This window comes from Acanthochromis polyacanthus, chromosome 14 (assembly GCF_021347895.1).
Source record: "Acanthochromis polyacanthus isolate Apoly-LR-REF ecotype Palm Island chromosome 14, KAUST_Apoly_ChrSc, whole genome shotgun sequence".
NCBI classification, from domain to species: Eukaryota; Metazoa; Chordata; class Actinopteri; family Pomacentridae; genus Acanthochromis; species Acanthochromis polyacanthus.
In genome coordinates this window covers 19,123,610-19,137,129 of record NC_067126.1, presented here as the reverse complement: position 1 = coordinate 19,137,129, position 13,520 = coordinate 19,123,610, and the positions used below count along the sequence as shown (strand labels likewise).

Genomic DNA, 13,520 nt, shown 5'->3' with positions numbered 1-13,520 from the left:
CCCCACCAATCAGATGCTATTGTTCTTCCTGCTGGAGCCAGAAGACTAAATGGGACCTCTCCAGTCATCTGGGTTAATCAGCCAGTTAGTGCACCTCCATCTCTCATATGGGACACCATATGCATGGATGGACATTTTAACAAGACGCACTGGGGTGATCACTGCATGTCTCCATCTGTTTATATGTGTGTGTGACATTCACTAACCCAATGAGTGTGCAAGCAAAAGTAAACTCTAAGCTTCAGTGTGAGTTAAAAACTTCACTTCGAGACCTTCTTCCCCCGTTTGTTCCAACCATCTTCCCACAGAGCATGTTCTCTTTCAACAAAGCAGCCATTCTTCATCCTACTCAGCTTCACAGGAGCTAGCAAACGATAGCCGACCTTTAACCCGTCTCCTGCTCCCCGCTGTCTGACCCCTTTCCTCTGCACCCTGCCTTGTTGTTCCTCCACACCCTGCCCCATCCAAGCCTCATCCTCATCTTCTTCTCCTGTGAGTCCACTTCCCAAACCCTCCACTCTCCTTCTCCACCTCAGTCCTCGCTCCATCTCCCCCTGTGTCATCATGTGACTATAAAGAATTCAGGCACTTTTGCCCTTGTGCTTGGTGGGAAAGAAGTAGAGATGCTGTCACTTTGAGGTCAAGGCAAATCGGTTCACTTGATGATGCATAATCTGGTTAGAGAAGCAGCTTTGTCAAAATATCTCTGCTTTATTATATAAGGGATAAGCAGCAGAGATGGGAGAACGGGCGCTTATGACACTTTAATGAACAAGATTCAAAATCAAATTTAAATATGACCAAACTGAGGTATCAGTGCTTTATTGACTTCTACAGTGTTTACTCATAAAGCTGAAATGTTGGATATAATCAGAAAAATATTGTTCTCCTGGAGGCTTTATATTCCTGTTAAATTTGACTCAGAATGTCACTGACGATTTCCCAGCATATGTAAAATGTCAGTCCAATAAATCTTTCTGACTGCAGCATAAGTGGCATTTAAAATGTGCGACAGTCGATCAGAATGAGGTGTTAGTGTAACAGTGGGGGTTAAATAAGGTCACTGGAGGTTTCATTCAAGCTTGATTAACTTGCCGATATCAGGGTTAAATATGAGTAGATCCAGAAAACACAAAAACAGAAAGATAATGTAGCTAGCACTGAAACTTCAGGTGAGAAGTCAGAGCAACAGGTGCTGTGACTGAGAAGTAAATAGGGTCACTCCTCGATGCTAATGCTATCTGTAAACTGATTTTAATGGTACTTGTAAGCTACCCATAAAGAATGCTAATGTTACCTGCAAAATGATGCCATAGTATGCTGTGGCTGCCTGTGAGTTAATGCTACAGGATGCTAATAATATATACTACCGTTGAAAAGCTTAGGGTCACTTAGAAAAGTCCTTTTTTTGAAAGAAAAAGAACTATTGGATGTTAATACTGCTTATAAACAGAAGTCAAATTATGTTAATGCTTCTCAATATCATATCAGATGGTGGAAATTGCAAGTTGCAGCCCTATATTAAGCTGATAATTGCTAATGACAATTCCTAACCTGCCCTACAAGTCTGAATGATTCCATGAAGGCCTAACGAGTTGATTAATCCTGACATATTAGTTTCCCAGACATGGATTAAGCCTAGTCCTAGCCTTAAGAAAAGTGCAATGACGATCACTAAGGAGAAAAGTTTTCAAATTAGGACTCGGCTTAATCAATGTCTGGGAAACTGAGCTTTTAAGAAGACCAAACTTTTGCACATGCAAAAGAATGAAGAGAAAACCTGAATAATTGGTCGCAGAAAGCAAGGAGGTCTGACAGTTTCAGGATGAAAGAAATGCAGAGAACAGACTTGTGAGGTATGCAGGTTCATATTCTCATTCTGTGTGTCCAGCTAATGATTACTGTCATTGTATCATAATCACATAGTTCCACTTAAATAGTCTAATATCCCCTGCAAGAAAGTAATGAAAGACTGTTTTCTGCAGTTCAAAGTCAAGTTTTTAAATGGTTTGTTCTGTCAGTGGCAGTCCCAAGCCCCACATTGGGATGGTGAAGTCCGAGACAGGTCTTTGCAACAAAAAAAATAAAAAATAAAAAAGGTCTAATGAACATAGTAAACTCAACAGACCTTTTTCTCAGCAGACATTTTAACATGTCATGGTAACATACATTCCAATTACAAAATATTCTGCAACTGTGAACACTCTTTAACCCTCATGCATTACTGAGACACAAAGGAACTGAACCACCATTGCGTTATTAATTCCACCTGGGATTTTCCTGTTGTTTAAGCTTTCAATCAGTGACTGTACTGTCAGGGGATTTTCCTATTATCCCTAGGCTTGTAAAACAAAGCATACATGGGAACACTAGAGGAAGACTCACCCCCCCATATCAACTGGCTGGCTGCACCACTATTACACACTGTACAACTGAAGAAAGCATCAACACACCACAGGTATGACATCTGACAATGAACATCACACACCACCATCAGTGAGCAACATGCAAGTCAGTCAGTTTAGTCAGTCAGTTTTCATCATTAACTAGTTTGACTGGAACCAGCAAAACTATTTACTGGTTCCAGCCTCTCAAAAGTAAAAATATCCTTCTTATTGTTGGTTTTTGTCTTTCTGAGCCGAGCACAGTTTGCGCTATGGGATGTGATAATGGCCCTTTTTTCACAACTGATAACAAAATCATTAGTAAAAGCTATAATACATTCAAATACAAACAGGACATCTGTCTGCATCATTGGCCATGCAATAACTTAAAGGCAGTTTGTAAAGAATAAAAAGTCATGAGCGTGAGAAACAAGCTTCCACAACAAAGACAGGACTCAGAGGCTTTTCTTCTTTAGACAAACACAAACACACACACAGCTATTTTCACTCCATCTTCATATTTCTGGCAAGCCCTTGACTTCCTTCACATCAGATATCAATTAGCAATGATGTGTGGAAGTCTAATCACTGTTTGTCTTTTGTTCAACCCCAACAAATGATTGTTATGATTCTCATTCGGCTTCAGTCAGACAGAAAAATACTTATAGTCCGAAGCTGCAAGCATCCCAGAGGTTTCATTTTCTATTACACCAAACAATTTAGTTCATGTCTTAACGGACTGACAATAGATACTTTTAGATTTTCTATAATGTTCAGTAAGCTGCTTCTAGTTTTCTGGTGTATTAATGTCTTGGATATTTATTGGAGTAAAATATTTCCAGACAGCCAATCCATTCAGTTTTGAGGTGACATTTTGATCAACTCTTAAAAAGAAACAGAGAACAAATAAAAGTGACTCAACCAAGAATAAGCCTGGCTCCAATTAACCGACTTGTCCTGAATGGCATGTTAGAATAGGCCTACATTCATCAGGAGAAGGAAGTGTCGGTGAATCCCCTAATTGTGAGCAGTCTACTACAGAACAAGTGCAGTGAGCAACAATTCACAGTTAAATACCAGAAAGAAGAGAGCTTTTTTTCCCCTCCAACCTTTCCTTCCTCCCTTTTCTTCCGCCCTCCGGTTCCCACTAACCAAATGGTCTTACAATGAACAGTCACCTGCTTTTCATTTGGGGGAAAAATGCACCCCAGGCATTCCAGTCTCTTCTCCCTCCCCTCCTGCCTCCCCCCAAACTCCCTCTGACTCCACTTTCTACATGCATTTCATCTCAGTGAGGTGGATCCCAGGGAGGAAATTACTCAGTCATCCAGAAGTGAAGAGGGAAAAATCCCCTCTTTTTCACAGACCATCAGCATTAGAGTAACACACACTGGCCATCACGTCCAAGTTGTCACGATCTGGTACTCATTCAACTTTCTGAGGGAGAGACGGGGGAGGATTTTGTTCTTACTGGGGGCAATGGAGATGGTCAACTCTCCCACCAACACACAAGACAAATGCAATCTGTGAAAAAGATGTTCCTAAAAGCTTAATGCAGATCAAACCAAAGCAGTGTTAAAATATAATCCTGAAACTGCTAAATACTATACAAGCATTCTGGCCTTGCTTGGCACCAATTGGTGATTGCCAGACACGTTTTCTTGAGTAAATTCTAATTTTAGTAAATATATTTTTGCCATGCTGGCATTTTTAAGTGGTAAAACCATGAATTAAAAAGTTGCAGCATATTTGCAGACTGTTTCTGAAATGCCGTTGAAGGTAATTTTTCACTAGACTGTAAGTTAATGTAATTTTAGTCATATAGAGTTTTCTTCGTCATTTTATAATGTCTGAAAAAGACACCGATATCCTCAATGGCCTCATCTTTTCAGTCTACCTTTCCATCTGCTACAGTATGCTACACTACTAGCTTCGATGACTTCTACACAACAACAATAATGCAAATGTTGCTGATGGTGAGCAGCGGTGTTCTCACGACTCATGTTACCACATGAAGTCCAAATATTTTGTGTATATGACTTCTCATGTTGCAATCATGAACTAACAAGCGCCATTCAAAGCCAAGATTAGTCTACAAACACCACATGAAGTTCCTCAATGAATGACAGCTAGCTAGTAGTTACATGTTTTTTATTGTGGCTGCAAATGAATCACATTAAACAATGAATCATTTTATTAGATAGTTTCTGTTATAGTACATTACTTTCGTTACATTGGTGTAGCCTAATTTGCTACCTTTTCCCTGGGAGTAGATTAGTTGAATGTAGCGTTGCTTCCAGCTTAGCTAACCACACTTTCTCAGTAGCTTGGACCACACTGGGTATGTTATGTTTTACAGGCTAATTCTTCACCACTAACTTGTCAAGTCCGTCGCAGAATGCCAGCACACGCAAACACAATGGCCCGACAGTCTTAAATGAAAATATGAAATTACAAAATTATGTAATATGTTCCAGTTTACAAAGATTGGACTATGTGTACACAATAAAATGAATGTATTTTAGAATGTACAAAAGAGCTTTAACTCTTAAAATAATCGAACTAACCCCACAAAACAACAAAGATTGTCGATGTGGGATCACAAGTTGGCTATATTAGTTGAAGCACCCACAGGCAAGAGTGCAAAGTAAGTTAAACAAATGTAACACCAAAACAAACTACATCTTACTTGTAAAAATTCCTCAGTGATTTTGTGATTTGCTTTCTACAACAATGTATCTAGGATTACTTGGCCGCTACATCTCCTCTTCTCTGGAAAACTGTGACACAAAACTCTTGTGTTGCCAAATTCCTGAATGATAAAGACAAAGAACTGGACTCATGGAACAGAAAATGCAGGAAATAACATCCTTAAACATGTACAGCCAGAAACACATTTAGCATTATTCTGTTGATCCAGCTTTGCGTATTCTTAGTGTGTCCTACTTCTTCACTGTTGTACACTGTCTCTTTTTGTTTCCACAACGGTATTTTGACTTGCACAGCCATCATAAAATAAATTCTTCATTACTGTTGTAACACAAGTACATTATCATTTCCTGGCCTGGATTCAGGTATGTGTTTTTAAATCTTCCAATAAATCCATATTGAGCAACTCATAAAACTTCTGTTTCATTTGTTTTCAGAGAAAATCTCAACATCATCTGAGATAAGCTTGCAGTTTAAAGAAAACAAAGCTCTGAACTTTCTCTCACACTATTGTGACATAGCAGCCTAGGAAAACAAATGATACATGTGGAACATAGATGGCTCTGAATATAAAGGAGAGCTCCTGCCAAAAGCTGTGGTTCAGAAAGATAAAACAGGGTTTAATCAAAGACAGCCAAATTCATCAGAAGAGCTAACTACAGAGGGAACTGCATGCTCTATGTCTCGCTCCGGATTGGCAGCGGCACACACACTTGGCCGAGACAGATGAAACTAAAACCATAACCCCTGAATGCTGTCCGGGTCGGATGGGTATGACATGTTTTGGGGAGATTTCATCCTTGTGATTAGATCTTACAATTTCCTGAAGAGTGCCTTTTCTGTTCTTCCCGACTAGGAAGAAATCTGACCTGGATGTTGCCTAAAACACATAAAAAAAGAAAGAACATTCAAATAAATGCAACTAATTACTTGTGGCACAGGCAACACTGTAAACTAAGTTTACTTATGGAGTATAAATTAGGAAAATTAATAAAACTGCAAATCACAATCCCCTTTGGATAAATGCACAGGCAGCACAGCAGGATGCTGTCAGCGCCACTTCCAATGAGCGTTGTTTGGCCTCACACTTGAATGCATATGGAGCCACAGGAGGTCTCAGATCACATCCAGAGTTAGAGGTTATCGTGGCATTAACAAGTTCTCTGGCTCTCTTCGGTGGAGGGCTCTTGACTGATGAACTGGACAAATCGTGCCAAGAAAGATTTCAATCTCCTTAAACCATTCAAAGTGTACTGCAGGCAAAGTGAAGAAATAAATGGCGGTGTTAAGGAGAAAGCTCTGAGCTTTTACCCTAAATCTGTGCAGAGGGCTTCAACATGATGTCAGAACTCTCGCTTTCTCTCACACACATCCATACATACTCAAATTCTGGCATCATATTTAATAAAGTGATATGTTTCCTGGCTGTAATCAGTGTTTGTGCTTTGTTGCTGCGTGAAAACATGTCTTGTAAAAATATATTTTACAGAAGTTTAACTTGGCTGCGAAGTTCTGCTCTGGCATTGAAGACTTTCAAAAATGAGAGTCTACATGAACATGTAAGGACTGTTTTGACTTGTAAAGGCTCTGCTGCACACTTAAGACATGAAGCACATCCATATAAGGTGGCTTTCAGTACTAAATGTGGGTTTGATAAACAAGACACACCTTTAAAGGCTCTTAGGACTTCTCACAATCAGGTTCTTGCTATTTTTTTTACTAAGCTCTCTATCAGCAAGTAATGGACCAGTTTTCAAAACATGCCAAAAAATGACATCTTTCCAAATGTGGTCTAACCGCTGTTGACGCAGAGTACAGTGTGAATACAAGCTGACAACACTGTAATTCATCAATTACTGAGAATATCCAATAAATTTAATAGCAATTATCAATCAGCAGCAAACAGTTGGCTGTCGCAGTGGCTTATATAAGTACAGTGTTTTTTTTAACTAATGGGGTAAGGACTAGTTAAAATAAACCACTCAGTTATAGGAATGCAGCTTCAGGAATACCAAGGGAAGGTGATCATCAGCTGATTAACAGTAGAATGGTGGCAATAAATGACTTCATGTTTCTGCCTGAATTTATGATTAAAGCTACATTTCTATTGCTGTGTCACTGACAAAATTTGGGACAGCATAATACAACTGGCGGGAACAGTTTTGCAGTGTTACAGCCCCAGTGTTGAGGGGGCTCAGGCCCCACAACAAGCTTCCTGTTCACTTTTCAATCTTAATTGTTACCAGGTTCAAACACCTCCTCCGACTCCAGAGCCAAGTCTGCAGCCAGTCCCTACCCTTGTTCCTCTTCTCAAATGTTAACCTTTGACCCTCCTTGTCCTCAAGAGTCTAAGGCATTTCCTTGAGTAAGGTCCCCCGTATTAATTTATTGCCCTGTCTTTGTTCATTTGGCAGTCCATCAAGAACAAATTTAAGCACAGCAGTGATCCCAGAGAGGCTGACCAAAAGTATAGAACATGTAGCTGAACAAGATTTCTTTTTAACAGGTGTGTTCAGTTTAGAATACAAACTCTGAATTTACATTATGTTGCAAGTAACAAAAACTAAGTCTACTTCAACAAGTCAGAAGATAAAATACATAAAACTAGTCAAAGGCTCCAATTCATTTGGTCAAAAGTTATTTTGACCTTAGCATAGCCTCAGAGAAACTGTTGGGATCACCAGATCCATAACAAAGCATTTGCTGGTAAATGTTTAGGTGGGTAGTCATGAAAAAAGCATTAAGGCTAAACAGAACTTTTATAAGAATACATAAAAAAAATAATCATCATAAAAATCAGGATCTATTAGGAATCTTGATGGTTGGCTTGTTGTGGCCCACCTCTGCCATACAGTGTATGATGGACAGGACACAGGGCCCACCCAAAGGACAAGTACTGCATTTTCTGCAAGGTCAAGCAGAATGAATCCCTTCAGATACATTCATTAACAGTGCACTAAAAGACTTAAATGTATGATGTTTGATAATAAAATGATATAAAGAAACTGCAGCAGGTATCTGGTGGGATAAAACTCATGTAAACCATACATTTTATTTGACCACTGGCTACATTTTTAAGCAACATCAGCACATACCATGATTCCACTATATACCCTTTCATTTATTTTACCTGAGCTGAAGTAGGAGTTAAGTGAAACTTATATCACCAATAAAAATGTGGATAAACTGACTTTGCTGTCGTCTACGAGTCAATACCCCTGGATCAGGCAGAGCAACTGTGAAAACTGAATCTCAGTGAAATTTCTGAATTCCAAAACTCCCGTCAGGGAAAACTAGAAGATCATGGGAGGTTTAAGGCCAATGCGCCCAGTGAAGCATGCACAAAGCTGGGGGTCTCTTCAGGAACGAAAGGGGTGGGTGGGGGTATTACACAAAGCTCAACAACTCTCATAAATCAACTGAGCAAGGGTTAAACTTCCCTTTTTGTTGTTCAAGATTTTTCAACTAAGCCACCGTAAAGAGAACACATGCGAAGAGCCACACAAAGATGAAAATAGCGCAAATCTTGCTGTAAAATACCCCAGGATGGCAACAACTGAGTGAGCAACAAACCCAGGAAGCAACTGCATGGCAAATCCATTATGGTGGAAAAGCATTGGGGCGATGTAAACCCAGATGTTACAATTGCAGAAATGTTGCCGTATTTCAAAGGGGCCCAACATGTGGAACGCTTTGCTCAAATCAGAGGTAATCTCAGGAACTGGGATTGAGGGTGAGCGAGAGAGAGAGAGAGAGAGGGAGGAGGGTGGAAACAGAGATGAGTGTGAAGGAACAGAGGCAAAAATAAGGAGATGGCAGGAAGAAATAAGCCATTTATAATCTGAGTTAAGACCTCCTGTTACTTTGACATGCATAGTGCTGTCAGAGGCAGATCAAGTCAGGTTGAAACAGCAACAGGTTTAGGGTTTGTCTTTTTTCCAAGTGAGGACAACTGAAGATCACTGACCTAACATTCCTCAGATGACACCATTTCCCAGAGCGATCCTTTTGAGACCCAACTCTGAACCTAGATGGACTGAAAGTACGTTAATGGATATCGATCATTCCAAGGAGCTCTTTGAACCCTGACAACACTGACTGTTTAGCCAAGGGTCAATATTTGTACTGACACTACTGTGAGGCAGCAAACTGAGGCTGTGTATTCTTAAGCAGCAACTTGTTAGATCAGAGTCATCTGACCACCGCTACCAACACCTCTGTAATGGTCTGGTACTCATCAGTTACATCTATTACGTGGAAAAGCCACAATAAGAATGGACGCTAATAACCTGCTGTTTGGGATGTCAACAGGATTTGCATCACCTTTAAATGCTCTCCAAGCTGTGGGCTGGTAGAGGGCATTTGATTGGTTTTATGGTCCTCTCTGAGAAACCTGATAAAATATCCCTAAAAACCTTTTTTGGCATTCATCAATTATTCATAGTGTCTGGTGGACGGGCAGCACTCTTCTGAAGGTCTACTTTCAAGGCCTCTTGCACCATCCGTTCTTACTTTGTCCTCTCTTTTCGCCCCAGAGCATCTTCTCTTCATTTCCTCTGTCCTTCAAGTTCTTTCTGCCATTTCCGATACTTCACTTTCTTTCTGTGTCCATGCTGGAAAAATATCCCTTTATCCAGGACCATCCTGCTCTGACAAGAGGAAGCCCTCCCTATTTGAGGCCAGGCTTGTCTAGTCCATGAAGATGGTCTGTTTCCTGAATCTGTACTTACTCACTCACTCTCACTTGCTCATTCTCCCTCTCTCTATAGCCCAGACTTTTCATAACAGCTTTTGCAGCTGTACTCACTTTCCCAGCTGCCCAAAGAGTATGTCTAAAATAAGTCCACTATGCAGACCAGCAAAATATCAGACAGAAGAAGTACCGTCAGACCATTAGCCAGTTTTAAAACTTAGTAGTGGTTCTGGCTTGTTTGTATTTCTTTAAATGTATCCATATCATCCTGGGTGGTGCTAAGACCAGGATGAAGCAATGGTGCCCTGGCAAAATGGTATCTGGGAGCAGTTGTTTTGGTGGAACATTTGTATGCAGGGAGATGAGCACCACATTAAAATGGCGAATTCATCTACAAACCAAGTGGGCCTGTTTTATTGCATGATCCAAATCTTTGGCACAACTTGTCATTTCCAGTGTATAGGCTGCTGCTTGGAGGGTGTTGGAGTTTGACAACAGCATGCAGACAGCACAAGGTGATGAGAATGAGTATGACTAGTCTTATCCCTAAGAGATGGACTGTACTTTGTGGTTCATGCCATCTGGTTCAGTATGGAATCTCCTCGGTTCAGTCCTGAGAGTTAAATAATCACTGTCAGTAGTCCATGTCTGTCTACATATTTGCACTCCAGGAATAAAAAGCCAAGTATGTGAGGTGGCGAGTACAGGCAGTGCTCTACTTGTTATCCATCAGATGTAGCATGATAGCAATGCAAGTTTTGGTTTGCCTTCAAAGCTGAGAAGATGCTGTGCCAATATGATCACACATGTATGATACAATAATTCACACTACCTTGGTTGATTACATGAAAAGTACAATATATGGCTGAGTAGCAAATAAATAGAGAACAAAAAGACAGTTAAAATGGTCTATTTCTCATCTTCATGTAGCTTACTATCAGTTTTGGAAAGCTCCATAAATAGCTGGGCACAGACGCCCCTTTACACACGTGGACAAAATTGTTGGTACCCCTCAGTTAAAGAAGGAAAAACCCACAATTCTCACTGAAATCACTTGAAACTCACAAAAGTAACAATAAATAAAAATTTATTGAAAATTAAATAATCAAAAACAGCCATTACTTTTGAATTGTTGATTAACATAATTATTTAAAAAAACAAACTAATGAAACAGGCCTGGACAAAAATGATGGTACCTCTATAAAAGATTGAAAACTATTTGACCAGAGTGACATGATTAACTCAGGTGTGTCATTTAATTGACATCACAGGTGTTTCCAAACTCATAATCAGTCAGTCTGCCTATTTAAAGGGAGACAAGTAGTCACCCTGCTGTTTGGTGAAAAGGTGTGTACCACACTGAACATGGACAACAGAAAGCGAAGGAGAGAATTGTCCCAGGACATCCGAAAAAAAATTATAGACAAACATCTTAAACGTAAAGGCTATAAGACCATCTCTAAACAGCTTGAAGTTCCTGTGACAACAGTGGCTCATATTATTCAGAAGTTCAAGACCCACGGGACAGTAGCCAACCTCCCTGGACGTGGCCGCAAGAGGAAAATTGATGACAAATTGAAGAGACGGATCGTTGGAATTGTATCCAAAGAGCCCAGAGCAACCTCCAAAGAAATTAAAGGTGAACTCCAAGGCCAAGGTACATCAGTGTCAGATCGCACCATTCGTCGTTGTTTGAGCCAAAGTGGACTTCATGGGAGACGACCAAGGAGGACACCACTGCTGAAAAAAACTCATAAAAAAGCCAGACTGGAATTTGCAAAAATGCATGTTGACAAGCCACAAAGCTTCTGGGAGAATGTCCTTTGGACAGATGAGACCAAACTGGAGCTTTTTGGTAAGGCACATCAACTCTATGTTCATAGACTCAAAAACCAAGCATACGAAGAAAAGAACACTGTCCCTACGGTGAAACATGGAGGAGGCTCAGTAATGTTTTGGGGCTGCTTTGCTGCATCTGGCACAGGGTGTCTTGAAAGTGTGCAAGGTACGATGAAATCTGAAGACTATCAAGGCATTCTGGAGAGAAATGTGCTGCCTAGTGTCAGAAAGCTTGGTCTCAGTCGCAGGTCATGGGTCTTCCAACAGGACAACGATCCAAAACACACAGTCAAAAACACCCAAGAATGGCTGAGAGAAAAGCGTTGGACTATTCTAAAGTGGCCTTCTATGAGCCCAGATCTGAATCCCATTGAACATATGTGGAAGGAGCTGAAACATGCCATTTGGAGAAGACACCCATCAAACCTGAGACAACTGGAGCTGTTTGCTCATGAGGAGTGGGCCAAAATACCTGTTGACAGCTGCAGAACGCTCATTGACAAATACAGAAATCGTTTAATTGCAGTGATTGCCTCAAAAGGTTGTGCAACAAAATATTAAGTTATGGGTACCATCATTTTTGTCCAGCCCTATTTCATTAGTTTGTTTTTTTAAATAATTATGTTAATCAACAATTCAAAAGTAATGGCTGATTTTGATTATTTAATTTTCAATAAATTTTTATTTATTGTTACTTTTGTGAGTTTCAAGTGATTTCAGTGAGAATTGTGGGTTTTTCCTTCTTTAACTGAGGGGTACCAACAATTTTGTCCACGTGTGTATATACACACTACCGTTCAAAGTCACACTTTTATTCATGTGCTAACATAACAGCGCAAGAGTTTTCGAATCATCAATTAGCCTTTGGACACAATTAACACAATGTAGCATTAGAACACAGGAGTGATGGTTGCTGGAAATATTCCTCTGTACCCCTATGTAGATATTCCATTAAAAATCATCCGTTTCCACCTAGAATAGTCATTTACTACATTAACAATGTCTAGACTGTATTTCTGATTAATTTAATTTTATATTCATTTCACAAAATAAGGACATTTCCAAGTGACCCCACACTTTGAACGGTAGTGTGTATACAAAGCCTTTATATTGGAAAGGCACAGGATGATGGTGTTTCTGCAGCTATATGAAAACCAGCAGTACATAGGAGAATAAAATCCACCTTATCCTAAACCCAGCAGGATGGATTAAGGTGTGCCCAAATTAAAGCCGTTTTAGCACCAAACAAAGATTTGCTATTAACACAGGGGCTTAGATTGAACCCCGCCCTCTTAAGTGAGCTCACTTTGTCATACAGTGCTCTGACGCAGTCAATCAGTGACCCAGAGCTTAGCTGGGGGGCTTTGAGATTCTTTTACGACCCCCCTTTCACCTCGCCTCCCGCTCCTCAAAAGAAAGAATGGTAATTAACTGATGAAGAGCTCTGTAAGATTATCCAGTCTCTTCGCCAACAACTCCAGCTCTGCCAGTGGTGTGCAGTCATGTCCCAAAGGACCACTGCAGAATGGGGAAGGATGGATCTCAATGGTCTATTCAACTGCTCTCCTCTTTCATCCTCTATTCAGCTGAAAAAGTGGAGAGCAGCATGCAATGTTGTATATTTGAGACAGGAATGTTCTTTCATATCAGCGCAAATTAGGAAAAGCACTCACAGTGTTTTAAGACAAATGTCGAAACCATAGTCACAGCACATTTCGCGTGGACACGCACACACAAACACAGCTCCTCACTGACCACATCACTGCTTAGAGGGCACACAAGTGCACAAACAACCCCTCACTGTGAGCGGGAATGCGCGGCAGATTGAATTATACAAGAGAAAGCAAAAATAGCTGTGTGTCCCAACCACCTAGAGCGAAAGGGAGCAGGACACA

General features: G+C 40.4%; 1 protein-coding gene across 14 annotated transcripts in view; it reads right to left on the bottom strand.

The window, feature by feature from the left end:
- Positions 1-13,520, bottom strand: part of tns1b (tensin 1b) — a 213,304-nt gene that overhangs the window by 161,932 nt on the left and 37,852 nt on the right. The gene's annotated exons all lie outside the window — the stretch shown is intronic.